Source organism: Oncorhynchus gorbuscha, linkage group LG20, assembly GCF_021184085.1.
Source record: "Oncorhynchus gorbuscha isolate QuinsamMale2020 ecotype Even-year linkage group LG20, OgorEven_v1.0, whole genome shotgun sequence".
NCBI classification, from domain to species: domain Eukaryota; kingdom Metazoa; phylum Chordata; class Actinopteri; order Salmoniformes; family Salmonidae; genus Oncorhynchus; species Oncorhynchus gorbuscha.
Genome location: NC_060192.1, coordinates 43,190,038 through 43,208,572, shown reverse-complemented (window position 1 = coordinate 43,208,572; position 18,535 = coordinate 43,190,038). Strand labels below are relative to the sequence as shown.

The window sequence follows — 18,535 nt, the reverse complement described above, 5'->3', positions numbered from 1 at the left end:
GAGACAATCACCCACAAAACCCGAAACCAGTTCCGTGTGCTACAAACACTGACACAGGAGACAATCACCCACAAAACCAGAAACCAGTTCCGTGTGCTACAAACACTGACACAGGAGACAATCACCCACAAAACCCGAAACCAGTTCCGTGTGCTACAAACACTGACACAGGAGACAATCACCCACAAAACCCGAAACCAGTTCCCAACAAACACTGAAAGGAGACAATCACCCACAAAACCAGAAACCAGTTCCGTGTGCTACAAACACTGAATCACCCACAAAACCCAACACCAAATAGGCTACCTAAATATGGTTCCCAATCAGAGACAACGACTAACACCTGCCTCTGATTGAGAACCATATCAGGCCCAAACACAGAAACAGACAAACTAGACACACAACATAGAATGCCCACTCAGATCACAACCTGACCAAACAAAACATAGAAATAGACAAACTAGACACATAACATAGAATGCCCACTCAGATCACACCCTGACCAAACTAAACATAGAAACAGACAAACTAGACACACAACATAGAATGCCCACTCAGATCACAACCTGACCAAACTAAACATAGAAACAGACAAACTAGACACATAACATAGAATGCCCACTCAGATCACACCCTGACCAAACAAAACATAGAAACAGACAAACTAGACACATAACATAGAATGCCCACTCAGATCACACCCTGACCAAACAAAACAGAAACATACAAAGCAACTATGGTCAGGGTGTGACAGACCACCCCTCTCCCCACGATGGAGCAGCGTGTCCTTCATCACACATCCATCCTCCATTGCATCGGATCAACTATGGTCAGGGTGTGACAGACCACCCCTCTCCCCACGATGGAGCAGCGTGTCCTTCATCACACGTCCATCCTCCATCGCATCGGATCAACTATGGTCAGGGTGTGACAGACCACCCCTCTCTCCACGATGGAGCAGCGTGTCCTTCATCATCCTCCATCGTCCATCCTCCATGGAGCAGCGTGTCCTTCATCGGATCATCTCACTATGGTCAGGGTGTGACAGACCACCCCTCTCCACGATGGAGCAGCGTGTCCTTCATCACACGTCCATCCTCCATCGCATCGGATCAACTATGGTCAGGGTGTGACAGACCACCCCTCTCTCCACGATGGAGCAGCGTGTCCTTCATCACACGTCCATCCTCCATCTCATCGGATCATCTATGGTCAGGGTGTGACAGACCACCCCTCTCTGGAGCAGCGTGTCCTTCATCGATGGAGCAGCGTGTCCTTCATCACACGGATCCATCAGGGTGTGACAGACCACCCTCCTCCACGATGGAGCAGCGTGTCCTTCATCACACGGGATCAACTATGGTCAGGGTGTGACAGACCACCCCTCTCTCCACGATGGAGCAGCGTGTCCTTCATCACACGTCCATCCTCCATCGCATCGGATCAACTATGGTCAGGGTGTGACAGACCACCCCTCTCTCCACGATGGAGCAGCGTGTCCTTCATCACACGTCCATCCTCCATCGCATCGGATCAACTATGGTCAGGGTGTGACAGACCACCCCTCTCTCCACGATGGAGCAGCGTGTCCTTCATCACACGTCCATCCTCCATCGCATCGGATCAACTATGGTCAGGGTGTGACAGACCACCCCTCTCCACGATCCGTGTCCTTCACGATGGAGCAGCGTGTCCTTCATCACACGTCCATCCTCCATCGCATCGGATCAACTATGGTCAGGGTGTGACAGACCACCCCCTCTCTCCATCCTCCATCGATGGAGCAGCGTGTCCTTCATCACACGTCCATCCTCCATCGCATCGGATCAACTATGGTCAGGGTGTGACAGACCACCCCCTCTCTCCACGATGGAGCAGCGTGTCCTTCATCCTTCATCACACGTCCATCCTCCATCACATCGGATCAACTATGGTCAGGGTGTGACAGACCACCCCTCTCTCCACGATGGAGCATCACACGTCCATCCTCCATCGCATCCAGACCACCCCTCTCTCCACGATGGAGCAGCGTGTCCTTCATCACACGTCCATCCTCCATCGCATCGGATCAACTATGGTCAGGGTGTGACAGACCACCCCTCTCTCCACGATGGAGCAGCGTGTCCTTCATCACACGTCCATCCTCCATCGCATCGGATCAACTATGGTCAGGGTGTGACAGACCACCCCTCTCTCCACGATGGAGCAGCGTGTCCTTCATCACACGTCCATCCTCCATCGCATCGGATCAACTATGGTCAGGGTGTAACAGACCACCCCTCTCTCCACGATGGAGCAGCGTGTCCTTCATCACACGTCCATCCTCCATCGCATCGGATCAACTATGGATCAAATGATGGAGAGGAGTGGTCTCCCTACTTCCCCTCCAACCCCCCCACCTGCAACGCTACAACCTCCTTGGTCTGCTTCATATCTATCTCCCCCTCCCCCACTCCCATTACTCTCATCTTCTTGCCTGTGTACTGAGGACATATATGTTTTGCATAAGATATGGGCAATACAGTGACCTCAGCACCCGTATCTACTAAAAAATATCTACTGCAAAGGTGTTCATCATAATGTTCACATATATTCCCTCCGATTTCATATGTACACCAGCTGAGATGGGCCGTAAAACACGGAAGATGAAAAAGCACTCAACTCCTCGAAAAATGGGGCAATCGCACATCAGTTGATGCGATCCATACAGGATGATTTGGGAGAGACAAAGGAACGGCGACATCGCCATTGATGTCTCTGTCACGAATGGACAGAGACGTCAATCAACTTAATAACCGGCTGTCATCAGAGTTGTGCAGGTTCCGAGTGAAACCAACAACAGTATTCGTTCAGCAGAATAGAAACCGGGTGCATGTCTCCACGGCATCCAGAAAACTCTGCTGCTGAGCCGGAGAGAGCTTCTTAAATTTCTGCATCAGCATTGTGTCGTTAGGGCTGTTGTCCTGTTTCCATTTTCTCGTAGACGGCCTTTGATTCCCCACTTCTCATAAGGACGCTTTTTTTCTCAGACATTCTCGTTGCCACAGTGACCAGAAATCCCGCAATAATGACATGGACCAGGTTCTCTTCTGTTGAACGAATAATGTTGTTGGTTTCACTCGGAACCTGCTCAACTCTGACAATCTTTATGTATATCAGACAGATTCCATATTTAATCTCTATCAACAATGGCATAATATTTCTTTATCTCCTGCCTACCACTGTGAATGTAAAGTCTTTTCCATGTTCAGTTGTCCGGTCCTTTTCAAGAGTGTTTTTCTCACTTGAAGATGCCAGGACATTCACTTCAAAAGTTGTATGAGATTATATATTTATTTAACCCCAAAAGATATATAACCCTTAACCTTAACCTATCTATAGAAGACATGTATATAACCCCTAACCTATCTATAGAAGACATGTATATAACCCCTAACCTATCTATAGAAGACATGTATATAAACCCTAACCTATCTATAGAAGACATGTATATAACCCCTACAGCTGTGTGGCCATCATCAAGTTTGATGACGACACGACGGCCAATCAGCAACGACGATGAGTCAGTCTACAGGGAGGAGATCAGAGACCTGGCAGTGTGGTGCCAGAACAACAACCTCTCACTCAATGTCAGCAAGACAAAGGAGCTGATCGTGGACTAAAGGAAACGAAGGGGCGAGCTCGCCACAATGACATGGCTGTTGTGGAGCTGGTCGAGAGCTTCAAGTTCCTCTGTACCCACATCACCAAGGACATAACATGGTTTACACACACCAACACGTGAAGAAGGCACGACAACACCTCTTCCCCCTCAGGAGGTTGAAACGATTTGGCATGGACCCTCAGATCCTGAAAAAGTTCTACAGCTGCACCATCGAGAGCATCTTGACTGGCCGCATCGTCGCAAAGAGCTACAGAGGAAGGCCCAGTACATCACTGCCATCCAGGACCTCTATAACAGGCGCTGTCAGAGGAAGGCCCGGAAAATTGTCAAAGACCCCAGCCAGCTATGCACACTCACTGGACTCTACCCACACACTCACTGGACTCTACCCACACACTCACTGGACTCTACCCACACACTCACTGGACTCTACCCACACACTCACTGGACTCTACCCACACACTCACTGGACTCTACCCACACACTCACTGGACTCTACCCACACACTCACTGGACTCTACCCACACACTCACTGGACTCTACCCACACACTCACTGGACTCTACCCACACACTCACTGGACTCTACCCACACACTCACTGGACTCTACCCACACACTCACTGGACTCTACCCACACACTCACTGGACTCTACCCACACACTCACTGGACTCTACCCACACACTCACTGGACTCTACCCACACACTCACTGGACTCTACCCACACACTCACTGGACTCTACCCACACACTCACTGGACTCTACCCACACACTCACTGGACTCTACCCACACACTCACTGGACTCTACCCACACACTCACTGGACTCTACCCACACTGACTGGACTCTACCCACACACTGACTGGACTCTACCCACACACTCACTGGACTCTATCCACACACTCACTGGACTCTACCCACACACTCACTGGACTCTACCCACACACTCACTGGACTCTACCCACACACTCACTGGACTCTACCCACACACTCACTGGACTCTACCCACACACTCACTGGACTCTACCCACACACTCACTGGACTCTACCCACACACTCACTGGACTCTACCCACACACTCACTGGACTCTACCCACACACTCACTGGACTCTACCCACACACTCACTGGACTCTACCCACACACTCACTGGACTCTACCCACACACTCACTGGACTCTACCCACACACTCACTGGACTCTACCCACACACTCACTGGACTCTACCCACACTGACTGGACTCTACCCACACTGACTGGACTCTACCCACACACTGACTGGACTCTACCCACACACTGACTGGACTCTACCCACACACTCACTGGACTCTACCCACATACTCACTGGACTCTACCCACACACTCACTGGACTCTACCCACACACTCACTGGACCCACACACTCACTGGACTCTACCCACACACTCACTGGACTCTACCCACACACTCACTGGACTCTACCCACACACTCACTGGACTCTACCCACACACTCACTGGACTCTACCCACACACTCACTGGACTCTACCCACACACACACTGGACTCTACCCACACTGACTGGACTCTACCCACACACTGACTGGACTCTACCCACACACTCACTGGACTCTACCCACACACTCACTGGACTCTACCCACACACTCACTGGACTCTACCCACACACTCACTGGACTCTACCCACACACTCACTGGACTCTACCCACACACTCTGACTGGACTCTACCCACACACTCACTGGACTCTACCCACACACTCACTGGACTCTACCCACACACTCACTGGACTCTACCCACACACTCATTGGACTCTACCCACACACTCACTGGACTCTACCCACACACTCACTGGACTCTACCCACACACTCACTGGACTCTACCCACACACTCACTCATTGGACTCTACCCAAACACTCACTGGACTCTACCCATCACATTCACTGGACTCTACCCACACACTCACTGGACTCTACCCACACACTCACTGGACTCTACCCACACACTGGACACCCACACACACACTGGACTCTACCCACACACTCACTGGACTCTACCCACACACTCACTGGACTCTACCCACACACTCACTGGACTCTACCCACAATCACTGGACTCTACCCACACACTCACTGGACTCTACCCACACACTCACTGGACTCTACCCACACACTCACTGGACTCTACCCACACACTCACTGGACTCTACCCACACACTCACTGGACTCTACCCACACTGACTGGACTCTACCCACACACTGACTGGACTCTACCCACACACTCACTGGACTCTACCCACACAATCACTGGACTCTACCCACACACTCACTGGACTCTACCCACACACTCACTGGACTCTACCCACACACTCACTGGACTCTACCCACACACTCACTGGACTCTACCCACACACTCACTGGACTCTACCCACACACTCACTGGACTCTACCCACACACTCACTGGACTCTACCCACACACTCACTGGACTCTACCCACACACTCACTGGACTCTACCCACACACTCACTGGACTCTACCCACACACTCACTGGACTCTACCCACACACTCACTGGACTCTACCCACACGCACTGGACTCTACCCACACTCACTGGACTCTACCCACACACATACTAACACTGACACTCCAACACACGCATGGCGTGTACACACAAAACACACATGCACATTAACGCCACACACACATACACAGTTTCACACTCTTCACATACTGTTACTCTGTTTATTATCTATCCTGATTTCCTTTTACCCCTATCTACATATACCTGCCATTACCCCTACCCTAGTACATTGACTCGGTTCTCCTTGTATATAGCTTTGTTATTGCTATTTATGGTTTCACTTATTTTCTTACTTTGGTTAAGGGATTGTAAGTACTACTACACCTGTTGTATTCAGCATTTCACTGTACGGTCTACTACACCTGTTGTATTCAGCATTTCACTGTACGGTCTACTACACCTGTTGTATTCAGCATTTCACTGTGAGGTCTACTACACCTGTTGTATTCAGAATTTCACTGTGAGGTCTACTACACCTGTTCTATTCAGCATTTCACTGTGAGGTCTACTACACCTGTTGTATTCAGCATTTCACTGTAAGGTCTGTTGTATTCAGCATTTCACTGTGAGGTCTACTACACCTGTTGTATTCAGCATTTCACTGTGAGATCTACTACACCTGTTGTATTCAGCATTTCACTGTAAGGTCTACTACACCTGTTGTATTCAGCATTTCACTGTGAGGTCTACTACACCTGTTGTATTCAGCATTTCACTGTGAGATCTACTACACCTGTTGTATTCAGCATTTCACTGTAAGGTCTACTACACCTGTTGTATTCAGCATTTCACTGTAAGGTCTACTACACCTGTTGTATTCAGCATTTCACTGTGAGGTCTACTACACCTGTTGTATTCAGCATTTCACTGTAAGGTCTACTACACCTGTTGTATTCAGCATTTCACTGTGAGGTCTACTACACCTGTTGTATTCAGCATTTCACTGTGAGATCTACTACACCTGTTGTATTCAGCATTTCACTGTAAGGTCTACTACACCTGTTGTATTCAGCATTTCACTGTAAGGTCTACTACACCTGTTGTATTCAGCATTTCACTGGGAGGTCTACTACACCTGTTGTATTCAGCATTTCACTGGGAGGTCTACTACACCTGTTGTATTCAGCATTTCACTGTACGGTCTACTACACCTGTTGTATTCAGCATTTCACTGTGAGGTCTACTACACCTGTTGTATTCAGCATTTCACTGTAAGGTCTACTACACCTGTTGTATTCAGCATTTCACTGTAAGGTCTACTACACCTGTTGTATTCAGCATTTCACTGTAAGGTCTACTACACCTGTTGTATTCAGCATTTCACTGTAAGGTCTACTACACCTGTTGTATTCAGCATTTCACTGTAAGGTCTACTACACCTGTTCTATTCGGCATGACTAATACTGTTGGATTTGATTTCTCCATTGGACAAAAATCTCATTGATAATCTCAATGGTCAAATAGGGGTATTTGTCCTGATTCACACGTTTCTTTGTCACGTCCTCCTCAGAGAGTGGGGTCATTGCCAGGGATCAGCCATTATTGACCTTGGAGCAATTTTGAGTTAAAGTGCCTTTGTCAAGGACAAATCTACACATTCACCTTGACGGCTCGGGATTCAAACTAGCAACGTTTCGGTTACTGGGTTACTACACTCTACCTGCTAGGTTACCTTCCACACATTGTGTGTGTGTGAGAGAATGTAGCACAGATTAATCACCGGGTTGGTCCCTCTCAGCAGCCATTCCATTAGAGATACTTAGTGTGCTACTGTGGCCTGGACTCCCCTGAGCTACTTAGCATGTGACCTGCACGAGCGCACACATGCTGTAGAATGTGCGTTGATGGGGGGGAACCCTGATAATATTATTAACAGTGTGTGTGTGTGTGTGTGTGTGTGTGTGTGTGTGTGTGTGTGTGTGTGTGTTTCCAGGTTGTGAGCCTATCGTGTGTGGTGTGTGTGTGTGTGTGCAGTGTGTGTGTGTGTGTGTGTGTGTGTGTGTGTGTGTGTGTGTGTGTGTGTGTGTGTTTCAGTGTGTGTGTGTGTGTGTGTGTGTGCGTGTGTGTGTGTTTCCAGGTTGTGAGCCTATCCCGGTGCAGTATGTGCGTTGGGGAGACCCTGAACCAATAGCAGCAGTGGTGTTTGCCTGTCTGGGGCTCATGGCTACTCTGTTTGTTACCTCCATATTCATCAGGTAACACCTCTTACAGACTATCTATACATCTAATGGCATCATGTACCCTTTATATACAGTGCCAGTGGGAAAGTTTGGACATGCCTACTGGTCCTTCTGTAGCTCAGTTGGTAGAGCATGGCGCTTGTAACGCCAGGGTAGTGGGTTCTGCTAAATGGCATATATTATTATTATTACTCATTCCAGGGTTTTTCCTTAATTTTTTTACTACGTTCTACAATGTAGAATAATAGTGAAGACATCAAAACTATGAAATAACACATATGGATTCATGTAGTAACCAAAAAAAATTGTTAAACAAATCTAAATATATTTGAGATTCTTCAAAATAGCCACCCTTTGCCTTATAATTAGCCTTTATTTTACTAGGCAAGTCAGTTAAGAACATATTCTTATTTACAACGATGGTCTAGGAACAGTGGGTTAACTGGTCTAGGAACAGTGGGTTAACTGGTCTAGGAACAGTGGGTTAACTGGCCTAGGAACAGTGGGTTAACTGGTCTAGGAACAGTGGGTTAACTGGCCTAGGAACAGTGGGTTAACTGGCCTAGGAACAGTGGGTTAACTGGTCTAGGAACAGTGGGTTAACTGGTCTAGGAACAGTGGGTTAACTGGTCTAGGAACAGTGGGTTAACTGGTCAGTTAAAATCAGGAGATTCTCCTGATTTAAAATAGTTCCCAACTTGAAAAAGAAATCGAATTATACACATTGTGAGATATTTGTCGAAAAAGACCGGCATGCCACTCTATAGGAAAACAATGTGGGGAGCTCAGCGTTCCAAGAGCAAACAACATTTGATGACAACCAGGCTCACTGCCCAGACTTACGTAATTAAAAAGAGGAGATTCTTATGATTAAAATGGCGTCTGACTTGAAAAAATCTAAATATACACATTGCGAGATATTTGGCAAAATAGATAGACATGCCTACATTTCCCCTATAGGAAACAATGGGACGACCTCAGAGTTCCATGAGTCATTATTCTGTTGTTTACATTTGAATACATACATATTACATATTAAATAACCTGAGCAGGTCTCATGGGCAACAATTGTGAAGCAGGCATTGTGACATAGAACAATGGGCTGGGAATAGAATGTTCGGAAGGCGAGTTGGTGCCACGGTGCTCAATAGAACTGATAGGAGGCAGGGTGAAAAATGCACTAAAATATGGTTTGTTTTTTCGTGATTACTTCAAAACTACGGCAAAGAGCTGGAACATATGGTCATATTATGAAACTGGGCTCCATGACGGATGCAATGAAGAAGTTTTTATCAGAAAAAAGCATTGTTAAAAATGTCATGTGTCCAGCCTACCTGGAGATATTTTGCGTCATTGTCCTGTTGAAAAACAAATGATAGTCCCACTAAGCGCAAACCAGATGGGATGGCGTATCGCTGCAGAATGCTGTTGTAGCCATGCTGGTTAAGTGTGCCTTGAATTCTAAATAAATCATAGACAGTGTCACCGGCAAAGCACCCCCACACCATAACACCTCCTCTTCCATGCTTCACGTGGGAACTACACATGCGGAGATCATCCGTTCACCTACTCTGTGTCTCACAAAGACACGGCGGTTGGAACCAAAACTCGGACATTTGTACTCATCAGACCAAAGGACAGATTTCCATTGGTCTAATGTCCATTTCTTGTGTTTCTTGGCCCAATCAAGTCTCTTCTTATTATTGGTGTCCTTTAGTAGTGGTTTCTTTGCAGCAATTTGACCATGAAATCATGATTCAAGCAGTCTCCTCTGAACAGTTGATGTTGAGATGTGTCTGTTACTTGAACTCTGTGAAGCATTTACTTGGGCTGCAATTTCTGAGTCTGGTGACTCTAATGAACTTATCCTCTGCAGCAGAGGTAACTCTGGGTCTTCCTTTCCTGTGGCAGTTTTGTGATTGTTTTTGGGACTGCACTTGAAGAAACTTTCAAAGTTCTTGAAATTGTAAGGATTGACTGACCTTCATGTCTTAAAGTAATGATGGACTGACCTTCATGTCTTAAAGTAATGATGGACTGACCTTCATGTCTTAAAGTAATGATGGACTGACCTTCATGTCTTAAAGTAATGATGGACTGACCTTTATGTCTTAAAGTAATGATGGACTGACCTTCATGTCTTAAAGTAATGATGGCCTGACCTTTATGTCTTTAAGTAATGATGGACTGACCTTCATGTCTTAAAGTAATGATGGACTGACCTTCATGTCTTAAAGTAATGATGGACTGACCTTCATGTCTTAAAGTAATGATGGACTGACCTTTATGTCTTAAAGTAATGATGGACTGACATTTATGTCTTAAAGTAATGATGGACTGTCGTTTCTCTTGCGTATATGAGCTGTTCTTGCCATAATGTGGACTGGGTCTTTTACCAAATAAGTGCTATCTTCTGTATACCACCCCTACCTTGTCACAACACAACTGATTGGCTCAAACGCATTAAGAAGGAAAGAAATTCCAGAAATTAACTTTTAACCAGGCACACCTGTTAATAGGAAATGCATTCACGGTCACTACCTCATGAAGCTGGTTGACAGAATGTGCAAAGCTGTCATCAAGTCAAAGGGTGGCTCCTTTAAAGAATCTCAAATATAAAATATATTTTGATTTGTTGAACAATTTTTTGGTTACTACCTGATTCCATATGTGTTATTTCATAGTTTTGATGTCTTCACAATTATTCTATAATGTAGAAAATAATACAAATAAAGAAAAACCCTTGAATGACTAGGTGTTCTAAAACCCTTGAATGAGTAGGTGTTCTAAAACCCTTGAATGAGTAGGTGTTCTAAAACCCTTGAATGAGTAGGTGTTCTAAAACCCTTGAATGACTAGGTGTTCTAAAACCCTGGAATGAGTAGGTGTTCTAAAACCCTTGAATGAGTAGGTGTTCTAAAACCCTTGAATGACTAAAACCCTTGAATGAGTTGTTCTAAAACCCTTGAATGACTAGGTGTTCTAAAACCCTGAATGAGTAGGTGTTCTAAAACCCTTGAATGAGTAGGTGTTCTAAAACCCTTGAATGAGTAGGTGTTCTAAAACCCTTGAATGAGTAGGTGTTCTAAAACCCTTGAATGAGTAGGTGTTCTAAAACCCTTGAATGAGTAGGTGTTCTAAAACCCTTGAATGACTAGGTGTTCTAAAACCCTTGAATGACTAGGTGTTCTAAAACCCTGGAATGAGTAGGTGTTCTAAAACCCTTGAATGAGTAGGTGTTCTAAAACCCTTGAATGACTAGGTGTTCTAAAACCCTTGAATGACTAGGTGTTCTAAAACCCTGGAATGAGTAGGTGTTCTAAAACCCTGGAATGACTAGGTGTTCTAAAACCCTGGAATGACTAGGTGTTCTAAAACCCTTGAATGAGTAGGTGTTCTAAAACCCTGGAATGACTAGGTGTTCTAAAACCCTGGAATGACTAGGTGTTCTAAAACCCTTGAATGAGTAGGTGTTCTAAAACCCTGGAATGACTAGGTGTTCTAAAACCCTTGAATGAGTAGGTGTTCTAAAACCCTGGAATGACTAGGTGTTCTAAAACCCTGGAATGACTAGGTGTTCTAAAACCCTTGAATGAGTAGGTGTTCTAAAACCCTTGAATGAGTAGGTGTTCTAAAACCCTTGAATGAGTAGGTGTTCTAAAACCCTTGAATGACTAGGTGTTCTAAAACCCTGGAATGAGTAGGTGTTCTAAAACCCTGGAATGAGTAGGTGTTCTAAAACCCTGGAATGAGTAGGTGTTCTAAAACCCTGGAATGACTAGGTGTTCTAAAACCCTGGAATGACTAGGTGTTCTAAAACCCTGGAATGACTAGGTGTTCTAAAACCCTTGAATGACTAGGTGTTCTAAAACCCTGGAATGACTAGGTGTTCTAAAACCCTTGAATGACTAGGTGTTCTAAAACCCTTGAATGACTAGGTGTTCTAAAACCCTGGAATGAGTAGGTGTTCTAAAACCCTTGAATGAGTAGGTGTTCTAAAACCCTTGAATGACTAGGTGTTCTAAAACCCTTGAATGACTAGGTGTTCTAAAACCCTGGAATGAGTAGGTGTTCTAAAACCCTTGAATGAGTAGGTGTTCTAAAACCCTTGAATGAGTAGGTGTTCTAAAACCCTTGAATGACTAGGTGTTCTAAAACCCTTGAATGAGTAGGTGTTCTAAAACCCTTGAATGAGTAGGTGTTCTAAAACCCTTGAATGACTAGGTGTTCTAAAACCCTTGAATGACTAGGTGTTCTAAAACCCTGGAATGAGTAGGTGTTCTAAAACCCTTGAATGAGTAGGTGTTCTAAAACCCTTGAATGAGTAGGTGTTCTAAAACCCTTGAATGACTAGGTGTTCTAAAACCCTGGAATGAGTAGGTGTTCTAAAACCCTTGAATGAGTAGGTGTTCTAAAACCCTTGAATGAGTAGGTGTTCTAAAACCCTGGAATGACTAGGTGTTCTAAAACCCTGGAATGAGTAGGTGTTCTAAAACCCTGGAATGAGTAGGTGTTCTAAAACCCTTGAATGACTAGGTGTTCTAAAACCCTTGAATGACTAGGTGTTCTAAAACCCTTGAATGACTAGGTGTTCTAAAACCCTGGAATGAGTAGGTGTTCTAAAACCCTGGAATGAGTAGGTGTTCTAAAACCCTTGAATGAGTAGGTGTTCTAAAACCCTGGAATGAGTAGGTGTTCTAAAACCCTTGAATGACTAGGTGTTCTAAAACCCTTGAATGACTAGGTGTTCTAAAACCCTTGAATGACTAGGTGTTCTAAAACCCTTGAATGACTAGGTGTTCTAAAACCCTTGAATGACTAGGTGTTCTAAAACCCTTGAATGACTAGGTGTTCTAAAACCCTTGAATGACTAGGTGTTCTAAAACCCTTGAATGACTAGGTGTTCTAAAACCCTTGAATGAGTAGGTGTTCTAAAACCCTTGAATGAGTAGGTGTTCTAAAACCCTTGAATGAGTAGGTGTTCTAAAACCCTTGAATGAGTAGGTGTTCTAAAACCCTTGAATGACTAGGTGTTCTAAAACCCTTGAATGACTAGGTGTTCTAAAACCCTTGAATGACTAGGTGTTCTAAAACCCTTGAATGAGTAGGTGTTCTAAAACCCTTGAATGAGTAGGTGTTCTAAAACCCTTGAATGACTAGGTGTTCTAAAACCCTTGAATGACTAGGTGTTCTAAAACCCTTGAATGAGTAGGTGTTCTAAAACCCTTGAATGACTAGGTGTTCTAAAACCCTTGAATGACTAGGTGTTCTAAAACCCTTGAATGACTAGGTGTTCTAAAACCCTTGAATGACTAGGTGTTCTAAAACCCTTGAATGACTAGGTGTTCTAAAACCCTTGAATGAGTAGGTGTTCTAAAACCCTTGAATGAGTAGGTGTTCTAAAACCCTTGAATGAGTAGGTGTTCTAAAACCCTTGAATGAGTAGGTGTTCTAAAACCCTTGACTAGGTGTTCTAAAACCAATGAGTAGGTTTCTAAAACCCTTGAATGAGTAGGTTTTAAAACCACTTCTTTGACCAGGTGTTTTAAAACACTTCTTTGTTCTAAAACTTCTTTGACCACTGTTCTAAAACCCTTTGGAGGTGTTCTAAAACCTCTTAGATGTTAAAGGTGCCTGAACCGTTTTGGCCACACTGGCAGAACCTTTCCAGATCAAAAAGATTCCTCCAAGAACCCCTCAACTAACCAAACATCAACTATCGACTTCCATTGGTTCCCCGGGGGACTCCAGGGGTTTCATGAATCTCCAAGGTTCCTCAAGTCAACACTAATGTTAAGAGTCAGAGGTTACTAAGTAAAGAACAGTGTTCCATTTGGGATGGAACGTTGGTCTCATAGACTTATCAAGCTTTGACCCAACAGGCACCCTATTCCCCATTATAAGGAACTATGTTTGATCAGAGAGGACTGGCACCCTATTCCCCATATAGGGAACTATGTTTGATGAGTAGGTGTTCAGAGAGGACTGGCACCCTATTCCCCATATAGGGAACTATGTTTGATCAGAGAGGACTGGCACCCTATTCCCCATATAGGGAACTATGTTTGATCAGAGAGGACTGGCACCCTATTCCCCATATAGGGAACTATGTTTGATCAGAGAGGACTGGCACCCTATTCCCCATATAGGGAACTATGTTTGATCAGAGAGGACTGGCACCCTATTCCCCATATAGGGAAAACTATGTTTGATCAGAGAGGACTGAATGAGCATGTTCTAAACCCTTAATATGAATGTCAATTATCGTGTTGAATGAGTGTGGTGTGTGTGTAAAACCCTTGTGTGTGTGTGAGTAGGTGTGTGCTTCTAAATGCCTTGAATGAGTGTAGGTTCTAAACCCTTGAATGAGTAGAGTGTTCTAAATCATCCTTGATGACTAGGTGTTCTAAAACCCTTGAATGACGTGCACACTGTTCCTAAAGACTGGGGATGACTGTCCCCTGCCATGACCACTTGCCCTGGTTGACCACTTCACACACCACACATACAGCTTGACCACTGACTGTTGACCACTTGTTTGACCAACTTCTTGGTGACCACTGTGTTGTTGTTGTTCCAGACTAACCAGATGTTGGTGCCTGACTGTGTTGTGTTTCCAGTCAAAAGTTCCTTCCAGAACCCCTCAACTAACCAAACTGGTATTCTGACTGTGTTGTTGGTTCCAGACTAACCATATAGCTGGTGGTTTCATGTCTTCTGGTAGGTTCCTCAGACAACACTAATGTTAAGAGTCCTGAGGTCAGACTAACCATATAGTGGTAAAGAACAGTGTTCCATTTGGCTGGTATCTGTCTCATTCCAGACTATCATAGCTGGTACCTGACTGTGTTGCACCCTGTTCCAGACCCCATTATAGGAATCCATGTTTGATCAGTTGAGGACTGTTCACCCTAACCCCATATAGCTGGATCCTGACTGTGTTGTTTGATCCAGAGAGGACTGCTGGTATCCCTGTAGGGTTGTTGTTTTCCAGATCAGAGAGCTGGTATCCTGGTCCAGACCATATAGGGAACCTATGTTTGTTGTTGGACTGTTGTTCACCCTATTCCCCATATAGCTGGTACTATGTTTGATCAGACTAACCATATTCCCCATCCTGACTGTTTGATCAGTTGTTCCAGACTAACCTATGTATAGCTGGTATCCTGACTGTGTTGTTGTTGTTCCAGACTAACCATATAGGGTATCTGACTGTTTGATCAGAGTTCCAGACTGTGCTGGTATCCTGTTGTATAGCTGGAACTATGTTTGTTCCAGACTAACCATAGAGCTGGTATCCTGACTGGCTGTTGTATTCCAGACTAACCATATAGCTGGTATCCTGACTGTGTTTGTTCCAGACTAACCATATAGCTGGTATCCTGACTGTTTGTTGTTGTTCCAGTATGTTGTTCCAGACTGTTCATATAGCTGGTATCCTGACTGTGTTGTTGTTGTTCCAGACTAACCATATAGCTGGTATCCTGACTGTGTTGTTGTTGTTCCAGACTAACCATATAGCTGGTATCCTGACTGTGTTGTTGTTGTTCCAGACTAACCATATAGCTGGTATCTGACTGTGTTGTCCCAGACTAACCATATAGCTGGTGTGTATTGTGTTGTTGTTGTTGTTCCAGACAACCATAGCTGGTATCCTGACTGTGTTGTAGAGTTGTTGTGTTCCATCATCCTGGCTGGCATCTGACTGTGTTGTTGTTGTTGTTGTTCAGACTAACCATATAGCTGGTATCCTGACTGAGTTGTGTTCCAGACTAACCACTGTATCCTGACTGTTTGTTGAGACTAACCATATAGCTGGTATCCTGACACACACCAGACTAACCACATAGCTGGTATCCTGACTGTGTTGTTGTTGTTGTTCCAGACTAACCGTATAGCTGGTATCCTGACTGTGTTGTTGTTGTTCCAGACTAACCATATAGCTGGTATCCTGACTGTGTTGTTGTTGTTGTTGTTCCAGACTAACCGTATAGCTGGTATTCTGACTGTGTTGTTGTTGTTCCAGACTAACCATATAGCTGGTATCCTGACTGTGTTGTTGTTGTTCCAGACTAACCATATAGCTGGTATCCTGACTGTGTTGTTGTTGTTCCAGACTAACCATATAGCTGGTATCCTGACTGTGTTGTTGTTGTTCCAGACTAACCATATAGCTGGTATCCTGACTGTGTTGTTGTTGTTCCAGACTAACCATATAGCTGGTATCCTGACTGTGTTGTTGTTGTTCCAGACTAACCATATAGCTGGTATCCTGACTGTATTGTTGTTGTTGTTGTTGTTGTTTCAGACTAACCATATAGCTGGTATCCTGACTGTGTTGTTGTTGTTCCAGACTAACCGTATAGCTGGTATCCTGACTGTGTTGTTGTTGTTGTTGTTCCAGACTAACCATATAGCTGGTATCCTGACTGTGTTGTTGTTGTTCCAGACTAACCATATAGCTGGTATCCTGACTGTGTTGTTGTTGTTGTTGTTCCAGACTAACCGTATAGCTGGTATCCTGACTGTGTTGTTGTTGTTCCAGACTAACCATATAGCTGGTATCCTGACTGTGTTGTTGTTGTTCCAGACTAACCATATAGCTGGTATCCTGACTGTGTTGTTGTTGTTCCAGACTAACCATATAGCTGGTATCCTGACTGTGTTGTTGTTGTTCCAGACTAACCATATAGCTGGTATCCTGACTGTGTTGTTGTTGTTCCAGACTAACCGTATAGCTGGTATCCTGACTGTGTTGTTGTTGTTCCAGACTAACCATATAGCTGGTATCCTGACTGTATTGTTGTTGTTGTTGTTGTTGTTCCAGACTAACCATATAGCTGGTATCCTGACTGTGTTGTTGTTGTTCCAGACTAACCATATAGCTGGTATCCTGACTGTATTGTTGTTGTTGTTGTTGTTCCAGACTAACCATATAGCTGGTATCCTGACTGTGTTGTTGTTGTTCCAGACTAACCATATAGCTGGTATCCTGACTGTGTTGTTGTTGTTGTTGTTCCAGACTAACCATATAGCTGGTATCCTGACTGTGTTGTTGTTGTTCCAGACTAACCATATAGCTGGTATCCTGACTGTATTGTTGTTGTTGTTGTTGTTGTTTCAGACTAACCATATAGCTGGTATCCTGACTGTGTTGTTGTTGTTCCAGACTAACCATATAGCTGGTATCCTGACTGTGTTGTTGTTGTTCCAGACTAACCCTGGTATCCTGACTGTGTTGTTGTTGTTGTTGTTCCAGACCGTATAGCTGGTATCCTGACTGTGTTGTTGTTGTTCCAGACTAACCGTATAGCTGGTATCCTGACTGTGTTGTTGTTGTTGTTGTTCCAGACTAACCGTATAGCTGGTATCCTGACTGTGTTGTTGTTGTTCCAGACTAACCGTATAGCTGGTATCCTGACTGTGTTGTTGTTGTTCCAGACTAACCATATAGCTGGTATCCTGACTGTGTTGTTGTTGTTGTTGTTCCAGACTAACCGTATAGCTGGTATCCTGACTGTGTTGTTGTTGTTCCAGACTAACCGTATAGCTGGTATCCTGACTGTGTTGTTGTTGTTGTTGTTCCAGACTAACCGTATAGCTGGTATCCTGACTGTGTTGTTGTTGTTCCAGACTAACCATATAGCTGGTATCCTGACTGTGTTGTTGTTGTTCCAGACTAACCATATAGCTGGTATCCTGACTGTGTTGTTGTTGTTGTTGTTCCAGACTAACCATATAGCTGGTATCCTGACTGTGTTGTTGTTGTTCCAGACTAACCATATAGCTGGTATCCTGACTGTGTTGTTGTTGTTGTTGTTGTTCCAGACTAACCATATAGCTGGTATCCTGACTGTGTTGTTGTTGTTGTTGTTGTTCCAGACTAACCATATAGCTGGTATCCTGACTGTGTTGTTGTTGTTGTTGTTGTTCCAGACTAACCATATAGCTGGTATCCTGACTGTGTTGTTGTTGTTGTTGTTCCAGAATAACCGTATAGCTGGTATCCTGACTGTGTTGTTGTTGTTCCAGACTAACCATATAGCTGGTATCCTGACTGTGTTGTTGTTGTTGTTGTTCCAGAATAACCGTATAGCTGGTATCCTGACTGTGTTGTTG

At 44.6% G+C, this 18,535-nt stretch overlaps 1 pseudogene; it reads left to right on the top strand.

Moving 5' to 3' along the window:
* The window catches only part of LOC124006921, a 97,106-nt pseudogene that overhangs the window by 66,250 nt on the left and 12,321 nt on the right, over positions 1–18,535 (top strand).